We start from the raw sequence: 200 nt of genomic DNA on the forward strand, positions 1-200 counted from the left end.
AGGTCGATTATGACAGCGACGTTTCAAGGAAGGTAACAGAGGTGCTTGTCCAAAAGGTGCCTGACAATCAGCAGTTCTTAGGACCTCACGCAATTTTCATATACAGTCCCTTTTTTTTTTTTCTTTTTTTTACAAGAATTTGCTTGCAATGGTAGGCATTTGAACTAGGAATCCCAGCGGAACAACTGTTCTACATTTCT

This window comes from Phaethon lepturus, unplaced genomic scaffold (genome assembly GCF_000687285.1).
Source record: "Phaethon lepturus isolate BGI_N335 unplaced genomic scaffold, ASM68728v1 scaffold47290, whole genome shotgun sequence".
In the NCBI taxonomy this organism is placed as follows: domain Eukaryota; kingdom Metazoa; phylum Chordata; class Aves; order Phaethontiformes; family Phaethontidae; genus Phaethon; species Phaethon lepturus.